Source organism: Oncorhynchus gorbuscha, linkage group LG03, assembly GCF_021184085.1.
Source record: "Oncorhynchus gorbuscha isolate QuinsamMale2020 ecotype Even-year linkage group LG03, OgorEven_v1.0, whole genome shotgun sequence".
Taxonomy (NCBI): Eukaryota; Metazoa; Chordata; class Actinopteri; order Salmoniformes; family Salmonidae; genus Oncorhynchus; species Oncorhynchus gorbuscha.
The window spans coordinates 84,629,519-84,655,219 of record NC_060175.1 but is presented as its reverse complement, the minus strand read 5'-3'; positions in this window follow the sequence as shown (position 1 = coordinate 84,655,219).

Here is a 25,701-nt window from a genome sequence, read left to right as displayed (position 1 = left end):
GCTCGCATCCGCTACAAGACCATGGTGGTTGCCTACGGAGCTGTGAGGGGAACGGCACCTCAGTACCTCCAGGCTCTGATCAGGCCCTACACCCAAACAAGGGCACTGTGTTCATCCACCTCTGGCCTGCTCGCCTCCCTACCACTGAGGAAGTACAGTTCCCGCTCAGCCCAGTCAAAACTGTTCACTGCTCTGACCCCCCAATGGTGGAACAAACTCCCTCACGACGCCAGGACAGCGGAGTCAATCACCACCTTCCGGAGACACCTGAAACCCCACCTCTTTAAGGAATACCTAGGATAGGATCAAGTAATCCTTCTCACCCCCCCCCTTAAAAGATTTAGATGCACTATTGTAAAGTGGCTGTTCCACTGGATGTCATAAGGTGAATGCACCAATTTGTAAGTCGCTCTGGATAAGAGCGTCTGCTAAATGACTTAAATGTAAATGTAATGTAAATGAAAATGTACATTCAGTCACTGTGGGGATGACGTCGTCGATGCACTTAATGATGAAGCAGATGACTGAGGTGGTATACTCCTCAATGTCATTGGATGAATCCCGGAACATATTCCAGTCTGTGCTAGCAAAACAGTCATGTAGCGTAGCATCCATCTGACTACTTCGGTATTGAGTGAGTCACTGGGACTTCCTGCTTTAAATCAGGAGGATATCAGGAGGATATAATTATGGTCAGATTTGCCAAATGGAGGACGGGAGAGAGCTTTAAATGCATCTCTGTGTGTGGAGTAAATGATGTCTAGACTTTTTGTTCTGGTTGCACTTGTGACGTGCTGGTAGAAATTATGTTAACTGATTTAAATTTGCCTGCATTAAAGTCCCCAGCCACTTGGAGCGCCGCTTCTGGATGAGGATTTTCTTGTTTGTTTATGGCCTTATAAAGTTATTTGAGTGCACTCTTAGTGCCAGCATCTGTCTGTGGTGGTAAATAGATTGCTATGAATAATATAAATGAGAACTCTCTTGGTAGATAGTATGGTCTACAGTTTATCATAAGGTACTCTACCTCAGGCAAGCAATACCTCGAGATGTTTTTAATATTAGACATCGCACACCAGCTGTTATTGACAAAAAGACACACACCCCTACCCATCGTCTTAACACACGTAGCTTCTCTGTTCTGCCGGTGCATTGAAAATCCCCCCAGCTCTATACTGTTTGTGTCGTCATTCAGCCACGACTCAGTGAAACATAAGATATTACAGTTCTTAATGGTAGGATAATCGTAAGTCATCCCATTTTATTTTCCAGTGATTGCATTTTAGCAAGTAGAATTGATGGCAATGGAGCTTACTCTCTCGCCTACGGATTCTCAGCCTGATCTGCGTCCTCTTTTCTTCACACAAATGGCGTGGATCTGTGCTTGTTCCCAGGAGAGCTGTATATCTTACTCATCGGACTCGTTAAAGGAAAAAGCTTCTTCCAGTCCGTGGTGTGTAATACCAGTTCTGATGTCCAGAAGTTATTTTATCATAAGAGACGGTAGCAGCAAAATTATGTACAAAATAAGTAAAAAAATAAGAACAAAATAGCACAATTGATTACAGGAATGTAAAACGTCAGCCATCCTCTTCGGCACCATTTTTTCAACAAAAAAGAGAGAGAAAGAGAACGAGAGAGAGAAAGGCGAGCAGAGGGCATTTACATATGCAGGACACGGAGAGACAGGCACTGGCAACACGAGTCAGCTACCTGCTCAATGAGCAGGGCAGGAATCATCTGTTCATCTGGACCTAACATGTACACATGCTGCCCTTTGAACACACAGCACTAAAACACTTCTATGTAACCTGAATGAGCAAGTGAGCTACGAGAGAATGGTTGAATATGCGAGAGCTGGGTCGTATTCATTAGGCAACAAACGGAAGCAAATGGACTGAAACATGGAGGGACTACCTGAATCTGTCTAATAAGAAATGCTTGGTTTTTTTCTGTTTCAAAAAGTTTTGCTACAATGCACCCTAATGAATACAACTGAAACGGCATACTGCTCTATAATATTCACTAGCTCCTTAAGTCAACCTCCTGCCACGTGACTGAGCCAATGACTTCTTGTTAAAGGGAATAACTTAAAACAACAAACTCGTCACTTGGTGCATGACATTTTGTGAAGCTAAGCGCATGCTTTCAGGCAGATGCTCAGTTGTACTGTTTTAATACTGTGTTTTGGCAGCACAGAGGATGCGTTTGGGGGGAGATAAATCATTTGACAGGCATATAACCAGTGGGTATGTCAGAGCGCCAGATCCTCTTCATGTGAAATTCTCAGACTGTCTTTATCACACAATACAATTCAAATCAAATTGTATTTGTCACATGCTTTGTAAACAACAGGTGTAGACTAACAGTGAAATGCTTACTTACGGGTCCTTCCCAACAATGCAGAGTGAAATAAAATAGAGAAATAATATTAAAGTAAAACACATAATAATAAAATGTATAATACTTCACCTTTATTTAACCAGGTAGGCTAGTTGAGAACAAGTTCTCATTTGAAACTGCGACCTGGCCAAGATAAACGCATAGCAATTTGACACATACATCAACACAGAGTTACACATGGAATAAACAAAACATAGTCAATAATACAGCAGAACAAAGGGAAACAAAAACTCTATATACAGTGTGTGCAAATGAGGTAAGATGAGGGAGTTAAGGCAATAAATAGGCCATGGTGGAGAAATAATTACAATATTGCAATTTAAACACTGGAATGGTAGATGTGCAGAAGATGAATGTACAGGTACTGGGGTGCAAAGGAGCAAGATAAATGAATAAATACTGTATGGGGATGAGGTAGGTAGATAGATGGGCTGTTTACAAATGGGCTATGTACAGAGGCAGTGATCTGTGAGCTGCTTGAACAGCTGGTGCTTAAAGCTAGCGATTTTTTTCCCCCAGCTTCAGAGATATTTGCAGTTCGTTCTAGTCATTGGCAGCAGAGAAATGGAAGGAAAGACGACCAAAGTAGGAATTGGATAAATACAATGAGTAACAATATACAGTATGTATGTACAGTACCAGTCAAAAGTTTGGACACACCTTTAGTTTCACTATTTTCTACATTGTAGAATAATAGTAAAGATATCAAAACTACGAAATAACTCATATGGAATCATTTAAAAAATATTATATATTTTATAGTTCTTCAAAGTAGCCACCCTCTGCCTTGATGATGCACACTCTTGGCATTATCTCAACCAGCTTCACCTGGAATGCTTTTCCAACAGTCTTGAAGGAGTTCCCACATATGCTGAGCACTTGTTGACTGCTTTTCTTTCAGTTTGCGGTCCAACTCTTCCCAAACCGTCTCAATTGGGTTGAGGTCGGGTGATTATGGAGGCTAGGTCATCTGATGCAGCACTCCATCACTCTCCTTGGTCAAATAGCTTTTACACAGCCTGGAGGTGTGTTTTGGGTCATTGTCCTGTCGAAAAACAAATCATAGTCCCACTAAGTGCTAGATGGGATGGCGTATCGCTGCAGAATGCTGTGGTAGCCATGCTGGTTAAGTGTGCCTTGAATTCTAAATAAATCACTGACAGTATCACCAGCAAAGCACCCCCACAACATCACACCTCCTCTTCCATGCATCACAGTGGGAACCACACGTGCAGAGATAATCCGTTCACCTACTCTGCTTCTCACAAAGACACAGCGGTTGGAACCAGAAATCTCAAATTTGGACTCATCAGACCAAAGGACAGATTTCCATTGCTTGTGTTTAGTGTCCGTTGCTTGTGTTTCTTGGCTGAAGTCCCTTCTTCTCATTGGTGTACTTTAGTAGTGGCTTCTTTGCAGCAAGTAACTCTGGGTCTTCCTTTCCTGTGGCGGTCCTCATGAGAACCAGTTTCATCATAGCTCTTGATTGTTTTTGCAACTGAAACTTACAAAGTTCTTGAAATGTTCCGGATTGACTGACCTTCATGTTTTAAAGTAATGGTGGACTGCCGTTTCTCTTTCCTTATTCAAGCTGTTCTTTCCATAATATGGACTTGGTCTTTTTCCAAACGGGGCTAGACCTTTGGCATTCTAGTTGTCAATTTGTTGAGGTAATCTGAAGAGATTTCACCCCGTGCTTCCCGAAGCACCTCCCACAAATTGGATTTGCTCCCACAACAGCTCACTAGTTTTGAGATCCAGTGACAGTGCTGGCCACTCCATTATAGACAAAATACCAGCTGACTGCTTCTTTACTAAATAGTTATTGCATAGCTTGGAGCTGTGCTTTGGGTCATTGTCCTGTTGTAGGAGGAAATTGGCTCCAATTAAGCGCTGTCCACAGGGTGGTATGGCATGGTGTTGCAAAATGGTGTGATAGCCTTCCTTCTTCAAGATGCCTTTTACCCTGTACAAATCTCCCACTTCACCACCAAAGCACCCCCAGACCATCACATTGCCTCCACCTTGTTTGACAGATGTCGTCAAGCACTCCTCCAGCATTTTGTCATTTTTTTCTGTATCTCACGAATGTTCTTGTTTGTGATCCAAACACCTCGGACTTAGATCCGTCTGTCCATAACACTTTTTTCCAATCTTCCTCTGTCCAGTGTCTGTGTTCTTTTGCCCATCTTAATCTTTTGTTTTTATTGGCCAGTCTGAGATATGGCTTTTTCTTTGCAACTCTGTCTACAAGGCCAGCATCCCGGAGTCACCTCTTCACTGTTGACGTTGAGACTGGTGTTTTGCGGGTACTATTTAATGAAGCTGCCAGTTGAGGACTTGTGAGGCGTCTGTTCTCAAATCCTCTTGCTCAGTTGTGCACCCGAGCCTCCTCTTTCTATTCTGGTTAGAGCCAGTTTGCACTGTTCTGTGAAGGGAGTAGTACACAGCGTTGTACGAGATCTTCAGTTTCTTGGCAAAAGATCTTGGCAATATTTCGCATTCATTTCTCAGAACAAGAATAGACTGACAAGTTTCAGAAGAAAGTTCTTTGTTTCTGGCCATTTTGAGCCTGTAATCGAAACCACAAATGCTCCAGATACTCAACTAGTCTAAAGGCCAGTTTTATTGCTATGTGAGTTCCAAATATCTCTGAAGGTCACCCCAGCGTGAGTTGTTTGATGCATGCATGTGATATCAAAATGCACTCACTTTTCCAAAATGTGATTATTACGCAACAGGACAGTTAACACGCTCTGCCTGCTAATCATCTATAGGCTGTTTCAACTTGTCAATTTGAAATTATTTTCTAACAAGTTGTATTTTCTAACAACACTTTGAATTGAGGTGTGTTTCGCCTCATTAATTCACATAGAAGTAGTCCATTTCAGCGTTGCAATTCTCCCTTCCAGGAGAAACCATCGCACTTCACTCATGTTTGCGCAAGTCAAGTATGCATATATTTGCGCAATCTTGCAAGAATCGTAACATTTTCTTGCTGGTGCTCGCTATGCCTTCCTTGTTGTTTTCCTTAGACTTAACTTTGGACATGTGCACATTCCTATCAAAGTTCCTTATTTTCTATATATTGTGTTTCTACTGTAGGCGTGTACAGTATACATGTATGGAGCATAATGTATTTACAGTTTTATTCATGTTTTCAGTTACTGTTGACAAATAATGCATTCTGATTATTGCATATATTGTAATGACACCTATGATGTGTGTAAAATACTTTTTGGAAAGTTGCACAAATTATAATTAGCTAAGATATCTGACAGCTATGTGTGGCGCCATGTTTGTTGACATTATAGAATGCATTCTGGGTGTCACTTAATCTGCCAGACAAAAGATGTTATAATGAGGTGTAAACTTCCGGGTAAACTTCCGGGAAGTGAATGATCGTAGACGACACACCCCCTTCAACATGCATACTATAAACAGATCAAACTTATCTTGTCGTCTCTTATTATCTTTGGTTGATGCAGAAAAAAACAAGCATGGGGGCGTGCACAAACGGATTACTTTTGATTGTTTTACTCAATTATTTTGATCAATTATAAATAGTAATTGCTGTTAGCTAATTCATATTGTAGTTTCTATCAGCCGAGAGTTATAAAAATATGAAGGCATGGTTATATTCTTTCCTCAGTTAGTCTAGGACAAATGTAGCCTACATCTTTCCGGTTTGTATGATTGTATTATGCTGTAGCTGTAGCTATTCTAATAATAAACTGCTCAGATTCTGGACATAACTTTGTAAGGACTTTGTTTGTGCAAAATGTTTCTGAAAAAACTGTGTTGCATCATTATTCGAAACTGGACATTCTAAATATACATTCTAATCACACCAGTTTGATCATACACTAAAGGGACCACTGTAGAATGATCACACCCTTGTGTTGGTATGTGTGAAAAGGTTCATCAGCACAACAGTTTTCAGTTGTGCTAACAACCGCAAAAGGGTTTTCTAATGTTCAACTAGCCTTTTAAAATGATAAACTTGGATTAGCTAACACAACGTGCCTTTGGAACACAGGAGTGATGGTTGCTGATAATGGGCCTCTGTACGCCTATGTAGATATTCCGTTAAAAAAAAATCTGTTTCAGCTAGAGTAGTCATTTACATAATTAACAATGTCTACACTGTATTTGATCAACTAGATGTTATTTTAAATGGACAGGCCTATATGTTGTTATACCAACTGAAGTAACCTAGTAAAGTACTCCCAAAACAGCAAGGTTCTCTTCACCTGTGCCTCTGATATCGTCTCTATCCGTCATTCCCTGACAAGAACCAGGTCTTTAAACGCCTGCAGCTCCATCACAATGAAACAAGATCTCATGCCTTATTCACGTTATATCCGAGCAGTCCATTGCGTTGTGCCGGATGCCATTCATTTCAATAGGGACTGTCCAGAACGCAGTGATACCACAGCGCCCTGCGCCGTTGCAAAACGGCGCCCTCAATTTTCAGTCTTTTTTTTATCCCCACACAGAGCAGGCCCCTGGGAGAGCTAATAGCAGAATTATGGGTCAAGCACATAGGAGCGTGTGTGTGTGCGCACGCACGTTCATGTATGTGTCAGTGAGAGTGGGGGAGAGTGAAAGAGACACCTCATCTCTGTCCTAGCTGCTCTGGTCTGGTGGTGGTGGGAGAGTCTGAAATGCTCTCAATGGTCACACAGCGGTAGATTACCGAGAACACAGCTGGAGTGTGTAAAGCCTTTAAGGAGCAGCTGCTCCACAAGATGTTTACTCCCACAGGAGCTGAAATATTGATCGCTCCCAGCCAGACAAAGCACAGGACTGAGCCAGCTCCATGTATAATTGAAGTGGGATTTCCAAGCATAGCTGGCAAAAAGGGAGTTACCCGGCAAAACCCAAAGCCCCACCAGTTCCCTTTTTCTATGTATAATTGTGTATACAATTGAAGTTGAGGAGAAGTCCGGAAGTAATCGGTCGACCTCAAGTATGGCAATGTGCAGCCGAGCAGTTTGCTGATGTTAACTTTGTGAATAGTGTCCCGTTGGGCAGGCATAAACTACGGACAACGAACACAATTGCATTTTATCGATGGCAATTTGAATGCACAGCGATACCGTCACAAGATCCTGAGGCCCATTGTCGTGGCATTCATCTGCCGCCATCACCTCATGTTTCACCATGACAATGCACGGCCCCATGTCGCAAGGATCTGTACACCATTCCTGTAAGCTCAAAATGTTCTTCCATGGCCTGCATACTCGTCACCTATTGAGCATTTGGGATGCCCTGGATCGACGTGTACGATAGCGTGTTCCAGTTCCCGCCAATATCCAGCAACTTCGCACAGCCATTGAAGAGGAGTGGGACAACATTCCACAGGCCACAATCAAAAGCTCGATCAACTCTATTCTAAGGAGATGTATCATGCTGCATGAGGCAAATGGTGGTCATACCAGATACTGACTGGTTCTCCTTTTTTTAAGTAGGGGTGTGTATCTGTGACCAACTGATGCATATTTGTATTCCCAGTTATGAGAAATCCATAGATTATGGCCTAATGAATTTATTTAAATTGACTGATTTCCTTATATAAACTGTAACTCAGTAAAATCTTTGAAATTGTTGCATGTTACATTTATATTTTTGTTCAGTGTATTTTGGTCCTGGGGAAAAGTTTAGTCACTGTTGAAAACAGGAGTTTTAAAATGGACAAATGTGTGATGTCTAACATTGCCACACATTTGCTATTGTAGGCTAAGCGCAGGGAGGATTTCTACTTTTGAAACCACTGTGCTCTTTAGAGCGCATATGCAAAAGCAAAATTGCTCTACTCACGGATGTTCAAATGTTTTCCCAGTAGTGACTTACTGCCTTTCAATAAGTACGTAATGGCGTGCGTGTTCAGAACAAAAATACCTTACCTGTATCACTCACACATAAAGTACCAAGTGCATCAACAAACCTGGGCATGCTTTTGGAAAGAGATGGCACCATAGGTTCTTATTAACAATGTAACAAAATGGAGTGATCAGAATGAGAGCATGAACTCCAGAGCAGAGCTACATACTTCCACCTCCATGAGGCTAGCTAGCTCTCTCTTCAGGCCACCTATGGCACAACAGAGCCATCTACTGACCAAAACAGGCATTGCCTCAAACTCACAGCGAGGGTGGAGAATGAGAGAACTATTACTATCACCAACACAACTTAAAATGTCAAGTTTGACCAATAAGCTCAACAGGTACTATTAATTAGGCCTACTGACAGAGAATGAATGGAGCTGGTTGACATAATTGGAATACCTGAGGAACCAGATGACATCCCGTACTGCTTTGAAAGTCGAAGTAGTGAAGGGGACAACTTCCAGCTTCATTCCAAAACTATTCATTTCCAGTTCATTAATTGTGTGTGAATTGTGCTAAACACAATTTTTTTAAGAGACTAAAAGAGGTGCTATATTTATCATTTTTATCATTCTGACTAACAGAATACACAGAACCAAAGCCTCATGGTTAAAACATTAACCTGCAATCTGTTGTAGTTTTCTATTTGATTTGTTTTCAATAAGGACAATGTTTCGAACCACAATAGGTATTTGTCAGCAACTGGAAAATTTCACTGGATGTGGACATACTATGCCTAAAGAACACAGCAAGGTTTGAATTTGAAATATAGCTTATTGAAAAAAATATACACCAAGAATACAAAACATTAAGAACGCCTGCTCTTTCCATGACATAGCTTTCACCTGGATTCACCTGGTCATCCTGTGATCCTTTATTGATGTCACTGGTTAAATCCACTTCAAAACAGTGTAGATGAAAGGAAGGACACAGGTTAAGAATGATTTTTAAGCCTTGAGATAAGTGAGACATGGATTGTGTATGTGTGCCATGCAGAGGGTGAATGGGCAAGACAAAATATTGAATTGTCTTTGAACGAGGTATGGTAGTAAGAGCCAGGTGCACTTGTTTGTGTCAAGAACTGCAATGCTGCTGGGTTTTTCATGCAGAACAGTTTTCCATTTGTATCAAGAATGGTCCACCAGCCAACTTGACACAACTATGAGAAGCATTGGAGTCAACAAGGGCCAGCATCCCTTGGAACGCATTCGACACCTTGTAGAGTCCATGCCCCAATGAATTTAGGCTGTTGCAAATTCAATTGCAGGCCTGCCGAACAATGTAGTATTTCATGATAGCATTCAACTCAACATTATTTCTGTTTTCTCTGCTCATTAATGGGCAATTCAGCAACAATGGCCTACATTTCAAATCTAAACAAAATATAGCTGTGTGGAGCAATGAAAAGGGCTCACAGGTTGACAGAAAGGACAGCTTTTGTTGGATAACAAAGCACGCACTCTATCATATAGGAACTACGTTCCTTTATGTGCAATCAGTGAAAGGACTACCATGTTGATTTAAATATCAGTTGGTACACTTAGGGCTGTGGCAGGCATTCAATTTTGTCAGCCTGTGATTGTCAAGCAAATAACTGCCGGTCTCATGGTAATTGACCGTTAATTAACAAACACATTTAGTATCTCCTTACTTTGATGCATAGCCTACAAGCCACTGATGAAGACCTTTTGAACATCTACATTTTAAAAAGTCTAATAAATTCATGTAACACAGCCTACACCATCACAATAAATCCATTATTTTATCGGTCTAGAGCACATATGTCAGAGTCAAGGCCCGCGGGCCACATCCGGCCCGCGAGAAGGTTTTTTACGGCCCCTGGGATGATCTTGATTTGTTATTAGAACCGGCCCGCAGACCGCAGCAAGCCGGCAGCCCGCAGATCTTTTACACGCACCAATACTACATTTCCCACAATGCAACGGTGACGCACCGAGCAGTAGGCTGCTTCATTTCAATATTTATTGGCACAGCAGTTGTCAGCATCACAGTAAAATTAACTTTCAGATACCCATCAAAAATGGCAAAACGGAAGGTGGACACTGAGAACCGGGGGTTTCAAACAAGGTGGGAGTCGGAGTATTTGTTCACGGAGGTAGCTGGAAAACCTGTGTGTCTTCTGTGTGGAGAAAGTGTGGCGGTACTGAAAGAGTATAATCTGAGACGACATTATGAAACTAAACACGCGGACAAAAACAAGAATATGGACATGGAACAAAGGCTACAAAAGGCAGAGGAATTAAAACGAGGCCTCAAATCTCGACAGGCTCTGTTCAAAAAAGCCAAATCACAAGGCCAGGCTGCTGTCAAGGCCAGTTTTATTTTGGCAGAAGAGATCGCTAAATCAGCCCGGCCATTTACGGAGGGGGATTTCATCAAAAACTGCATGATTAAAGTTTGTGACGAAGTTTGCCCAGAAAAAAGGCAACTCTTTTTAAATGTGAGTCTGAGCAGAAACACCATTGCCGAGAGAGTAGACCAGTTGTCCATCAATCTAAAAGAGCAGCTTGTGAAAAAGGGAAAAGATTTCATTGCATATTCCTTGGCTGTGGATGAGAGCACCGACATTTCTGACATTGCCCAGTTGTCAATTTTCATCCGCGGAGTGGACTCCAGCCTAAGCGTGACAGAGGAGTTTTTGGCTTTACGTCCTATGCATGGCACAACTACGGGGCATGATTTGTATGAAGAGGTGTCAAGATGTGTAAATGAGATGGAGCTGCCTTGGGAAAAACTCGTGGGTTTGACAACCGACGGAGCACCTGCGATGTGTGGACACAGGAGCGGACTGGTGGGGAAGATACGGGAAAAGATGCAAGAGGAAAACGCGACAGGTGAGCTGACAGCTTATCATTGTATCATACACCAGGAAGCGTTGTGCGGTAAAGCCTTGAAAATGGAGCATGTAATGAGCATCATCACGCGCACAGTTAACTTTATCAGAGCCAAAGGTTTGAATCACCGCCAGTTCAAGGCATTTCTGACGGAGTTAGAAACAGAGCATGGTGATTTGCCTTATCACACAGAGGTGCGATGGCTAAGCCAGGGAAAGGTGCTTCAAAGATGTTTCGAGCTTCGTGAGGAGATTTGTCTGTTCTTGGACAGCAAAGGGAAAGACACAACACAACTCCGAGACGAAATGTTTCTGTGTGAAATGGCTTTTCTGTGTGACATTACGAGTCATCTGAATGCAATGAACTTGCAGCTGCAGGGTCGGGATCGTGTCATCTCTGATATGTACAGTACAGTGAAGGCATTTAAAACCAAGTTGAGTGGATGATAGAAAATTGCTATTATTGTTTTTTTCTTTGAAGTAAATTTAGCCCACTTTTGCTAAAATAGAAAATATAGGCTACTGATGGTGCCTTGAATACCGGTTTCTTTCATTTAATGTTCATGTTATGGGGATTTTTATATAAAGGAAATTTGTCTTTTGTGTCTGTTGAAAATTAAAGATTACTGACAGAGCCATAAGAAAATATTGCTTTATTTATCTGATCATATTGGAATATATTTGTTAGGTTTTCAGTAGGTTCAATTAGGTTCACTAGACTATATGCGTCATTTAAAAAAAATTTCAATGAACATTCGAACAGTCCGGCCCTCGGCTTGTAGCTAAATTTTTTATTTGGCCCTCCGTCCATTTGACTTTGACACCCCTGGTCTAGAGAAACATGATATGATGAAAATGTAGTCCATTTCAGAAGAACAGAATAACATACACCGAGTTGTCCTTATGTTAGGCCCTGATCTGGCTTTGCCATATGGCTGTGGGCTACATGTTATAGAAATTCATATGATTTATATGTTTAAGGTAATAGTATGATAATGATTAAATTATTTATACATTTGAAGTAATGTTAAGACAATAACATTATTCAACCCTGTCACTGTATTATTGGCCAGCCAATGAGAGCGTACAGGTCGCAATGGTGGGTAGTATATGGGGCTTTGGTGACAAAACGGATTGCACAGTGATAGACTACATACAATTTGTTGAGTAGGGTATTGGAGGCTATTTTGTAAATGACATCGCCGAAGTCGAGGATTGGTAGGATGGTCAGTTTTACAAGGGTATGTTTGACAGCATGAGTGAAGGATGCTTTGTTGCGAAATAGGAAGCCAATTCTAGATTTAACTTTGGATTGGAGATGTTTGATGTGGGTCTGGAAGGAGAGTTTACAGTCTAACCAGACACCTAGGTATTTGTAGTTGTCCACGTATTCTAAGTCAGTGCCGTCCAGAGTAGTGATGTTGGACAGGCGGGCAGGTGCAGGCAGCGATCGGTTGAAGAGCATGCATTTAGTTTTACTTGTATTTAAGAGCAATTGGAGGCCACGGAAGGAGAGGCGTATGGCATTGAAGCTTGACTGGAGGGTTGTTAACACAGTGTCCAAAGAAGGGCCAGAAGTATAGAGAATGAGTCTAGAGTCTGCGTAGAGGTGGATCAGAGACTCACCAGCAGCAAGAGCGACATCAGTTCGTATTAATGGAGTGAAATGTATTTGAATCATAAGACTAGAATTCTTGAATGTATGTGCATAGGAAAAGAGGAACTGTTAACAGACAAGAAACTGTGGCAGACAACTTGTGACCACTGTGAAACTGATGACAGGGAAAGAGGTCTCCCCACCCGAAACCAATAGATTTGCAGTAGATTGTGTAACATGTGGCAGGATATGATAAGCAATGTATCTGTAGGAGAAGACTTGTAAACCGTATTGACAGTGTTAGGAGAAGAGGAGGGGCATTTACAGTGCCTTGCGAAAGTATTCGGCCCCCTTGAACTTTGCAGCCTTTTGCCACATTTCAGGCTTCAAACATAAAGATATAAAACTGTATATTTTTGTGAAGAATCAACAACAAGTGGGACACAATCATGAAGTGGAACGACATTTATTGGATATTTCAAACTTTTTTAACAAATAAAAAACTGAAAAATTGGGCGTGCAAAATTATTCAGCCCCCTTAAGTTAATACTTTGTAGCGCCACCTTTTGCTGCGATTACAGCTGTAAGTCGCTTGGGGTATGTCTCTATCAATTTTGCACATCGAGAGACTGAAATTTTTTCCCATTCCTCCTTGCAAAACAGCTCGAGCTCAGTGAGGTTGGATGGAGAGAATTGTGAACAGCAGTTTTCAGTTCTTTCCACAGATTCTCGATTGGATTCAGGTCTGGACTTTGACTTTGCCATTCTAACACCTGGATATGTTTATTTTTGAACCATTCCATTGTAGATTTTGCTTTATGTTTTGGATCATTGTCTTGTTGGAAGACAAAATCTCAGTCTCAGGTGTTTTGCAGACTCCATCAGGTTTTCTTCCAGAATGGTCCTGTATTTGGCTCCATCCATCTTCCCATCAATTTTAACCATCTTCCCTGTCCCTGCTGAAGAAAAGCAGGCCCAAACCATGATGCTGCCACCACCATGTTTGACAGTGGGGATGGTGTGTTCAGGGTGATGAGCTGTGTTGCTTTTACGCCAAACATAACGTTTTGCATTGTTGCCAAAAAGTTCAATTTTGGTTTCATCTGACCAGAGCACCTTCTTCCACATGTTTGGTGTGTCTCCCAGGTGGCTTGTGGCAAACTTTAAACGACACTTTTTATGGATATCTTTAAGAAATGGCTTTCTTCTTGCCACTCTTCCATTAAAGCCAGATTTGTGCAATATACGACTGATTGTTGTCCTATGGACAGAGTCTCCCACCTCAGCTGTAGATCTCTGCAGTTCATCCAGAGTGATCATGGGCCTCTTGGCTGCATCTCTGATCAGTCTTCTCCTTGTATGAGCTGAAAGTTTATAGGGACGGCCAGGTCTTGGTAGATTTGCAGTGGTCTGATACTCCTTCCATTTCAATATTATCGCTTGCACAGTGCTCCTTGGGATGTTTAAAGCTTGGGAAATCTTTTTGTATCCAAATCCGGTTTTAAACTTCTTCACAACAGTATCACGGATCTGCCTGCTGTGTTCCTTGTTCTTCATGATGTTCTCTGCGCTTTCAACGGACCTCTGAGACTATCACAGTGCAGGTGCATTTATACGGAGACTTGATTACACACAGGTGGATTGTATTTATCATCATTAGTCATTTAGGTCAACATTGGATCATTCAGAGATCCTCACTGAACTTCTGGAGAGAGTTTGCTGCACTGAAAGTAAAGGGGCTGAATAATTTTGCACGCCCAATTTTTCAGTTTTTGATTTGTTAAAAAAGTTAGAAATATCCAATAAATGTCGTTCCACTTCATGATTGTGTCCCACTTGTTGTTGATTCTTCACAAAAAATACAGTTTTATATCTTTATGTTTGAAGCCTGAAATGTGGCAAAAGGTCGCAAAGTTCAAGGGGGCCGAATACTTTTGCAAGGCGCTGTATATTACCAAATGTGAGGTATAAAAGGCTATGTGCATTGTATGATTTTTTAGAGATCTTGTGAATAAACTTTTTGACTATTCTAAGCTGGGACTCTGTCTGTTTCATTCAACCAGATTGTTACAAATTCTGGGTTGCAGACTGAGTAGTTTAATTGAAGTTCAGTTTATGAACATTGATAACATAATTCTCATAACACTACACTAGTTCATTTACATTTACATTACATTTAAGTCATTTAGCAGACGCTCTTATCCAGAGCGACTTACAAATTGGTGCATTCACCTTATGACATCCAGTGGAACAGTCACTTTACAATAGTGCATCTAAATCTTAAAGGGGGGGGGTGAGAGGGAATACTTATCCTATCCTAGGTATTCCTTAAAGAGGTGGGGTTTCAGGTGTCTCCGGAAGGTGGTGATTGACTCCGCTGTCCTGGCGTCGTGAGGGAGTTTGTTCCACCATTGGGGGGCCAGAGCAGCGAACAGTTTTGACTGGGCTGAGCGGGAGGTGTACTTCCTCAGTGGTAGGGAGGCGAGCAGGCCAGAGGTGGATGAACGCAGTGCCCTTGTTTGGGTGTAGGGCCTGATCAGAGCCTGGAGGTACTGAGGTGCCGTGCCCCTCACAGCTCCGTAGGCAAGCACCATGGTCTTGTAGCGGATGCGAGCTTCAACTGGAAGCCAGTGGAGAGAAAGGAGGAGCGGGGTGACGTGAGAGAACTTGGGAAGGTTGAACACCAGACGGGCTGCGGCGTTCTGGATGAGTTGTAGGGGTTTAATGGCACAGGCAGGGAGCCCAGCCAACAGCGAGTTGCAGTAATCCAGACGGGAGATGACAAGTGCCTGGATTAGGACCTGCGCCGCTTCCTGTGTGAGGCAGGGTCGTACTCTGCGGATGTTGTAGAGCATGAACCTACAGGAACGGGCCACCGCCTTGATGTTGGTTGAGAACGACAGGGTGTTGTCCAGGATCACGCCAAGGTTCTTAGCGCTCTGGGAGGAGGACACAATGGAGTTGTCAACCGTGATGGCGAGATCATGGAACGGGCAGTCCTTCCCCGGGAGGAAGAGCAGCTCCGTCTTGCCGAGGTTCAGCTTGAGGTGGTGATCCGTCATCCACACTGATATGTCTGCCAGACATGCAGAGATGCGATTCGCCACCTGGTCATCTAAGATTTGCTTAGACTTCCGTGGCATTATTTAGGATGAAGAATATAATTGAACATAGCAGGATAAAATATAAAGGATATTTTCTCCAAACGATTTGACGGAGTGTGCACATGCGGCTATTCTGTGTTGAGCGACTACCAAAGAAACAAGTACTCCTATATGCTTAATCTGGAGTTATTTATGTAACTTTGGTAGTGATACAAAGTTTGGGCTATATGTTTAGATTGTTTTATACATTCTAAGGCTGCATGATACGACTAATGATGATTTTTAAAAAGTTGCATGAAAGGCATGAGCTCTGCTTGTTTTTTTTGCGCAGGCTGTACACACTTCATCAGTCTCTCATTCACAATTTGACAAGCACTTGATAATGCCTTGAATTTCCCAGCTGCATCCCCTTTGTGTGGCCGTAATGCCCCCTAAAACAACATGCCTTTTGCGGCTGAATATAATCATTATAATTCCCTTCTCCCGGCTGCGTGGCGAAGCACCCCTCACTTACACGGCTCTCCGTCACAATGTCAGGTCTTTCTCACAGGCTACAGATGAAGACAGACACATTGGGGACGCAACTGTGTGCGTCCTTATCCAATTCCGAGGCGCATATTGAAGATATTGGAAGAACTGTTCACATTTACTTTTCATCAGCCAACAAGATGGGTAGGCCTAACGAACAGCAAAAGCACTAGCCTATGTCAATCTACTATCGTAGTAATCTACCATAGTACAAAAGTTGGCCTATTCTATTTTGTACCAGAAATAAATATTCCAAACATAGTCTGAGACAGTGGTGGGATGCGATAGATCCCAAATGAATACAACCACTAGCATAAAAAAAACGTGTTGTAAGCAATTAGCCTGACGCAGCAGATGAGAATGTTTAGCTTAAAATGTTAATAAACTATTAGGCTATATCTTCACATTATAAGCGCAGCAATGTGCACACGGCAGTAGGCTATAAGCGCCAATGTTCCATTAGCAGGAAAACACCATTCTCAAACGTGCCCACAAATGTGATTATGTATGCAATGCTTTTATTATAAAGGTGCATTTTTTATGGTGAATTTTTTTTCTCACAAACTTGGAACTCGCTGCGTATGTATACCTCTTAGACTCTACTCCCATTGTAAAGTGAATTCATGTGCTTCCCTTTAAGAAGTTATTTGGACACTTTAGTTGTGATACACAATATATAGGCCTATGGGCTAGGCTTCATAAAGTGTAAAATAAAAAATAAAATCACAAAAAAAGCATGCGCCTTTCTTGACTCAAACTAGGCATCATTCACAAGTGATAATATAGAATTCACAAGCTAATATTGTCACCCATGACTCGATTCTTGATTTAATCTTGTCTTTACATATACTAAATATTATATGTGTGAAAATTGTTTTGATTTAGAATGGACCATTATCATACACCTGTATCAAAACGGGCAGCGGAAACAATACATGTTATCAATGTACTGAAATTGTGAATGGAGGACACTTTTCCCATGGTTAATTTTCATGCCAGCCTGGTAGGCTATACTCCTGTTGTAACAATGTGCTCTTTGGGCTAGACGTGCCTCAAGCAACCCACCTCGACAACATCCGGTGAAATTGCAGAGCACCGAATCCAAATTACAGAAATCGTAATAGTAAACATTCATGAAAATACAAGGGTCATACATCATTTAAAAGATAAATGTTTTGTTAATCCAGCCACGTTGTCAGATTTCAAAAAGGCTTTTACAACAAAAGCACTCCATGCGATTATCTGAGGACAGCGCCCCGCATACAAAAGCATTGAAAACATTTTCCAAGCAAGCAGATGCATCGCAAAAGTCAGAAATAGTGCTAAAATAAATCCCTTACCTTTGAAGATCTTCCTCTGGTTGCAATCACAAGGGACCCAGTTACATAACAAATAGTCCTTTTGTTTGATAAAGTCCTTATATCCCAAAAAAGTATGTTTATTTGGCACGCTTCATTCAATAATCCACGTTTCCCCTAGTTCAAAATGCATACAAAATGAATCCCAAACGTTACCAATAAACTTGGTCCAAACATGTCAAACAACGTTCCCAATCAATCCTCAGGTACCCTAATATGTAATAAACGATCAAATTTAAGACGGAAAATAGTATATTCAATACCGGAGATAAATAATGAAGTGCGCGCACTCACCGGAGCGCGTCAAACATTTTCCAGCCAAGCAGATGCATCACGAAAGTCAGAAATAGTGCAAAAATATATCACTTACCTTTGAAGATCTTCATCTTTTTGCAATCCCAAGACTCCCAGTTACACAATGAATGGTCGTTTTGTTCGATAAAGTCCTTCTTTATATCCCAAAATTGTCTGTTTATTTGGCACGTTTGATTCAGAAATACACCTGTTCCAACTCGCCCAACATGCCTACAAAGGAGACTAAAAAGTTACCTGTAAACTTGGTCCAAACATTTCAAACAATGTTTCTAATCCAACCTCAGGTACCTTAATATGTAAATAATCAAATTTAAGACAGAATAAACTGTTTTCAATACTGGAGAAAAACAACGAGGAGCGCACACTCATTCACGCGCACCAAAAGACTAGAGTCCTTCTGAGTGACACTTTGAAAGAATACGAATACTTCTTAATTAAAAAAAAACATTATAAAATTTCTAAAGACTGTTGACATCTCGTGGAAGCCATGGGATTTGCAGTCTGGGTACTAATAAGTAGGCTTTCCAATAGAAAAGCATTGAAAAGTCCAATGATCTCAACAACAACAAAAATTCATGGATGGATTGTCCTCTGGGTTTCGCCTGCCAAATCAGTTCTATTATACACAGACATTATTTTAGCAGTTTTAGAAACTTGGTTCTATCCAATACTACCATGCATATGCATATCCTAGCTTCTGGGCATGAGTAACAGGCAGTTTACTTTGGGCACCTCAGTCATCCAAACTTCCGAATACTGCCCCCTAGCCTTAAATGTCAGGAAATTTGAGAAATAAATATAGTAGGCATAGCGAGTTGCAGTAGTTCAGATGGGAGATTAGGACCTGCACCGCTTCCTGTGTGAAGTAGGGTCATACTGATACTGTACGGCTCTCATTTCCTAATCATTCTCTGTGACCCACTGATCCACAAATGCCTGGACGGATGAAAGCAACTCACCTGAACTACCATTAATCTATTCCTTTCACCTGTCCTGGCCTCCTATAGACCAGTGTTCACTAGTGTGGATGATGCTGAGTCACTGGTTCATACTCCCTAACGACGCCAGGACAGCGGAGTCAATCACCACCTTCCGGAGACACCTGAAACCCCACCTCTTTAAGGAATACCTAGGATAGGATAAGTAATCCCTCTCACCCCCCCCCCCTTAAGATTTAGATGCACTATTGTAAAGTGACTGTTCCACTGGATGTCATAAGGTGAATGCACCAATTTGTAAGTCGCTCTGGATAAGAGCGTCTGCTAAATGACTTAAATGTAAATGTAAATGGATGTTGTAGAGCACGTGTCAAACTCATTCCACAGAGTGTCTGTGGGGTTTTCACTCCTCCCTTGTACATAATTTATGAATTATGGTCCCTAATTAGTAAGGAACTCTGCTCACCTGGTTGTATAGTACTTAATTGAAAGGAAAAAACAGAAACCTACAAACACTCTGCCCTCTGGAATGAGTGACCAACCATGTTATGTTGGGTGTTGTCCAGGGTCACGCCAAGGATCTATGCACTCTGGGCAGGGGGACAACATGGAGTTGTCAAACGTGATGAAGAGGTCTCGGAGCTGGCCAACCTTCCCAGGAAGGAAGAGCAGCTCCGTCTTGTCGAGGTTGAGCTTGAGGTGATGGGTCTACATCCAAGCTGAGATATCTGCCAGGCATGCAGAGATGCATGTTGCTACCTGCGTGTCAGAAGGGGAAAAGGAGAAAAGTAGTTGAGTGTCATCCACATAGCAATGATAGGAGAGACCAAGTGAAGATATGATGGAGCTGAGTGACTCGATTTATAGAGAGAAAAGTTGAGGGCCTAGAACCGAGCCTTGCGGGACACCCGTATTGAGAGTATGTGGTGCAGACACAGATCCTCTCCATGTCACCTGGTAGGAGCAACCTGCCAGGTAGGATGCAATCCAAGGTTGTGAAGAGCCTGCGATTCCCAGCCCTGTTGGATGGAGAGGAGGGTCTGATGGTTCACAGCGGATAGATTTAGGAGAATGAGAACAGAGAGAGAGTCAGATTTGGCAGTGCGGAGAGCCTCCTTAACAGAGGACAGCAGTCTCGTTTGAGCCTGACTGGTTAGGGTCAAGAAGATCTTTCTGGGAGAGATAGCAAGAGAGTTGGTCAGAGACAGCACACAAGTGTTTTGGAAAGAAAATACAGAAGTGATACTGCTCAGAGGGATAGAGTTTCCTAGGCGTATAGGCGAAAGCTTTACATTTAAAGTGATAGAAAGTGGCTTTAGCAGCAGATACAGAAGAAGAGAATGTAGAGAGGAAGGATGATAGGCCCTCAGAAGTTTCGTTTTCCACCATCGTTTTCCTCCAGCTGCCTGAGGCCCTGTTCTGTAAATTCGCAATGCATCACTCAGCCATGGAGCAGGAGGGGAGGGCCGAGCCAGCCGGTAGGAAAGGGGACATTGCGAGTCATAGGATGTAGAAGAGAGGAGAGTATGGTCAAAGAGGCAGAATCAGGAGACAGGAGGGAGAAGGATTTAGCAGAAGGAAGAGATGATAGGATAGAAGAGGAGAGAGTAGTGGGAGAGAGAGAGCAAAGATTGCGACGGTATATGACCATCTGGGTAGGGGCTGAGTGGGTAGGTTTGGAGGAGAGGGAGACCGAAAAGGAAACAACGTAGTAATCAGAGATCTAGCAAAATGCTAATTCTGTTTTACAAGAAATGGGGTGAGATGACTCAAACACTGTCAATATCTAGCATGCCCTCCTTTGTGACAATGTTATTGGGGCACGGAAAGTTAGATTAGTCTTCTAATTTGAACTTAACTGCCATTAAAGTTAGTGGTTACTACTGGTTTCAGATTGTGAGAGAAACTGTCTGCCATGTTTGGTGTTTTGGTAAGGGTTCAGAGTGACGTCACGCATCCAAGAAACCGCAACCAATCATTTTGCAACATGATATGCGGTATACCATACATCTCTAAGAAATATTAAAAAGAGAGAGAGAGAGGACTGAAAAGACAGGCACATGGATTTTATGTTTTGGTGCAGTGGGAAAGCCTTGGGGTTCTCTCTGTGAGCCCCAGGAAGAGTAGCTAAAGAGTAGCTGCTGCTGCTTGTTCAACAGTGAATGGGGATCCTAATAAAATACAAAAAAGCTTTGCTGTGAACCCCCAATAAAAGTAAATACGGCAATAAAAGCAGTTTAAAAGTTGGGTTCTTCTGTCATTAAAAGTTCCACCTGTGAAGGACTCAATTATGTGTCCATAAACATGAACATCCTCATTGTCATGATGTCAATGCCTCAATTCTACAGAGAGAGAAAGAGAGAGAGAGAGAGAGACAGTGAGAGTGTGAGTGAGTGAGAGAGAGAGAGAGAAGACTTAATAGGAGCCTTTTCTTTCTGCCTTAATAGCTTTGATTGTTTGTGAGTCATTCTCTTTGCCTGATATTAAAACCAATCCATCGGGACCTATGCAATTTCACTGAGCTCCCCCGCTGTTCGGCTAGAGTCCCTGAGACTTTATTTGGAGATCAAACAGCAACTTGCCACTCATAAACATCAACATGAATGCAATGCATCGGCCCAAATCAAATCAAAAATGGATATGCCTCTTGCAGCCTGACAGAAACCAGACCGTAGTCACTTAATAATCCTGATAAGATTTATGACGTGTTACGACCGCCTGGGGCTGATGGGATCTGAAATGTGGAATTAATGAAGGCCTACAGTATGCATCTGTGAATGCAGTATTTCTGCTGCTCAATGGTGTTTGTGCACAACAGCCGTGGCAGGTAGCTTAGCGGTTAAGGGGGTTGGAACAGTAAGCATAAGGTCGCTGGTTTGAATCGCTGAGCTGACTAGGTGAGAAATAGGTCGATGTGCCCTTGAGCAAGGCACTTAACCCAAGTTGCTCTGGATAAGAGCATCTGCTAAGTGACTAAAATAGAACAGGCATGGGGTTAATTAAATTGTATTCAGTCAATTCAGGATCATTTGAAAAATACCTTAATTAACTGAAAATGGCCATTTAATTTGAGCACAAATCCTATATTGACTGCATTACTGGAATTGACCCCAACCTTTGTGAAGAAATCTATTTACTCACGTTTATTTTTATTAAGCAGCTGACAAATTCTTAGTGCTCAAACATTGCAACATTCTTAATAGCTTGTCCTCGGAGGGGTCTAATGTGAAATGCACAGTGGCATATTATTTTATTTATCTGTTATTTTACCAGGTAAGTTGACTGAGAACACATTCAGGGGAGAGGAGGGGTATAAATGAGCCAATTGTAAACTGGGGATTATTAGGTGACCATGATGGTTTGATGGCCAGATTGGCAATTTAGCCAGGACACCGGGGTTAACACCCCTACTCTTACAATAAGTGCCATGGGATCTTTAATGACCGCAGATAGTCAGGACGCCCGTTTAACGTCCCATCCGAAAAATAGCACCCTACACAGGGCAGTGTCCCCAATCATTGGGATATTTTTAGACCAGAGAAGAGTGCCTCCTATTGGCTCTCCAACACCACTTCCAGAAGCATCTGGTCTCCCATCCAGGGACTGACCAGGACCAACCCTGCTTAGCTTCAGATGCAAGCCAGCAGTGGTATGCTGCTGGCTAATTTTGCATTAAAACAATTTTGGCCAATAGCTACTTAGCGACTGAGCCCATTTAACAGCTAATTTAGGTTCACCTCTCCCTTGAACAAATTCCTTATAACTAGTCTAAAGACTGCTGACCAATGGAAGCCTTCTTAAGAATTGACTTCCATTTCCTTGGACATTCTAGCCCAGTCCAAAAACTATTAGCCTAGCCCGTGCCCCTGTAGATCTCTATTTTCGGCTGGCGTTAAGGTGTCAATGCACATTCGTTGGGAATTTTAACCTGTTAAAGGGGAATGGACACACTTTAGGAAGTAAATCTAAGCAAAGAGATGTATTTAATCCACTTATACTAAAAACATGAGCATTTAACATAAAAACATATCTATATTTAGTATTTTGATCGCCGACAAGGTTTATTTGAGCTACGGTCAGCGCCATTTTAAATTGCCATAGTAACGACTGATGCTAGTGCTCACTGGCAGGCATCAGCAAATTTTCTGTAGTATTGAGTTTTTGTGCTGAGAGTGAATGAAGAGAGTGAGGTTAGGGGCGGACAACGAAAATGGCAACAGCAAGTTGTAATTCAAACATGAACTGCATAGCGCCAGGCTGTTTGAATTGGCCCCAAAAAATCCCTCTGTAAACTACCATCGGCTTCCCATGGACCTACAACTTTAGAAGAAGTGGCTCCATGTCCTGATAAGGAAGGACATGCCAGCTTGACCTAGCAGGATCTGCAGACAGCACTTTGCGGAGGCAGACTTCGCAATGAAGGGCACTTTCGATGAGGAAACTGGGAGTTCCAGAATGGAAAGGAGTCATAGGCCTACGTTGAAGCCCTCTGCTTGCGCCTCCATTTGAAATTGAGGGTTATGGTGTAGGGGTTACCAACCGACCATCATGAACATCAATGATTTTTGGAGTCAAGCAAAAGCAACTGAATGGAGGAGGCGACGTGAGTCAATGCAATGGAGCCGGAAGTAACATTAACCGGTCATGACTGTTGTTGACTAGGCTAGTGTTAGACACTGGACAACTTTATTGCAACTCTAGCTGAAGGTAACTAGCTAATTGTGTCTGAAGTGTTTTGTGTAACACCCCCCAGAAAATAACATCAGCAAGCAACTCAACTGCAACTAAAATTGCAACACAGTTTTGTGTGCCCGTTATGAGGCAACGTTACTAGTTTGTAGCTAGCTTCCACCTCAGATAGTCAAGTACTGTAACACATTTTGTTGACAGATTTGTTTTTGTAATGTTTTGTTAGCTCCACCTCGTTTAGCTAGACTGAAGTTGACATAGCTAATGTTTGCTGAAAAACAAATGTCCTTGCTGTGTGTGTGGGGACAAAGCGTACAAGACGAGTAGCTTGTTGATGCCAACTGATATATTTGGGTTGAGTTGTCTTAACAAAACATTTTATTTTTTTCAGGATGACATCTTCATCCCTGAAAATGTTTTCATCCTGGAGGAGATTGTGCGGAAGGCAGAGGTGGTACATGCAAATCCATGCTATTTCTAAGGCTATTGTTTATTTCAAGTATATGCAGTGATTCTTGAATATTACTACAGCATAATAGATTCATTGTTTTCTACCAACAGGAAAGAACAGTTAGTACAGCATGCCAAACTGACTCCTGGGTGCCAGTGTTCCCGTGCTGTGGTGGAGAAGAGGTCCACCGGGACCATCACTAAAGAGCTCAGGGCCCAGCTAGATTGCTCTCACAACCATCAGTATACAACCGGGTCCTGCCCCTATACGCCACAGATGGAGCTGAATGAGAGTGAGATCTGTGAAGACCATAACTCGCTGTATGAACCTGAGAGCTCAGAATCACAATCATCGCAGTCCGAGCCAAGATATACTATCAATCACTTTGGGGGAGCGGGATGTTGTTCCGAAAATGGAGAAAGAGCAGGCCATTCAACAGCGACTTCAAAGATACACCCATCCATAAAGGGAATCGGAGTGGAGTTGTTTTAACGCAGTTTTATTTTTACCCGTTTCAATGGATGTGCTACCTTGTCCCAGTTCTGCTGTTTCCATTTTCTCTCTCTCTCAACCTATGAATGCTCAGCTACAAAAAGACAACTGACATTTGCTCCTGAGGTGTTGAACTGTTGCACCCTCTATAACCACAATGGTTATTATTTTGATGTAAAAAGGGCTTGTGTAAAAAATACATTTGATTGATTGTTTGCTGTGCTGGATGTTGTGTATTCACTAACTCTCTGAGTGATGGTCCATTTTTAGTGTCTTAACATATTTGTGTGTATTTAATCTCCATCTTAACTTTTAAAGTGGCAATCAGCAGTAGAAACAATAAAGTGTCTCCCTGCTCCTCTTTCAGTAAAAAGCTGAGGGATGGGGCTGGAGGATAAAGGCGTCGGCTAAATGGCATATATTATTAAAGTCTACTTTGACTCTGCCAACTAGCTGCCCAGTGGTTACCATTCCTTTCCAATAGATGGCAGCCAAAGCTAGTTCGAGTCACTACTCTAGCACAGGGACATGGGATTAATGCTCACTGAAAGTAGTTGTATTTTTTATTGAACCTTTATTTAACTAGGCAAGTCAGTTAAGACGACATTCTAATTTACAGTGACGCCTACACCGGCCAAACCTAGATGGTGAGATTTACCGGTTACTCTGCGCAAACTTCCACCCTCCAAAAAACCCAACATGAACTCTGACATTGTGGCTACCTTCTCTTTACTCATCAACTCCAGGTCTGACGCCATTGAGAAAATAGTAGGCGCGAACACCATGGTTATCGAAGGCTTGAAAAAGACTGGAGTTTGCATATGGTGAAATCAAGGACGTGAAAAGGAGTGACAGAAGTTGAAAAAATAAGTTGTGGAAAAGAATAACAATGTCTACCATAGACGTCTCACTGATCTAGAACAATACACAAGAAGAGCCTGAGACTCTATGGCGTGCCAGAGACGGAGAATGGGGATGTGCGACGAGAGGCTATCCGCATCTGCCAAGAAGTTATGCCTGCAGAGACTAACAAAGTTGGTGATACCATTAATGTTGCGCATCGCCTCAGCAAGAAGCAACA